Genomic DNA, 267 nt, shown 5'->3' with positions numbered 1-267 from the left:
GGGGACAAAGCTTGGCGAGGTCATGTGATTGCTCTGTAGTCCAATCCACAGGTGGGGGAGCCGGGAGGGCACCTGCTCCGGCCTGACCCCTGAGTCAGGGCTGGTGACCACTGTCTGCAAGCGCCTCACTTCCCAGCCCACGGCTGCCACCACCCACTGCAAGCGCGGTTTACGGTGATAGCTCCCAGCACCTCTGCTGCTTCCCGTCCCTCTCCCTATAGCAATATGGCAGCATTAAAACACACACACAGCCCTGCCTAGTGTTGC

This window comes from Myotis brandtii, unplaced genomic scaffold (assembly GCF_000412655.1).
Source record: "Myotis brandtii unplaced genomic scaffold, ASM41265v1 scaffold720, whole genome shotgun sequence".
NCBI classification, from domain to species: Eukaryota; Metazoa; Chordata; class Mammalia; order Chiroptera; family Vespertilionidae; genus Myotis; species Myotis brandtii.
The sequence above is the reverse complement of the archived record's forward strand: the minus strand, read 5'-3'. Positions refer to the sequence as shown.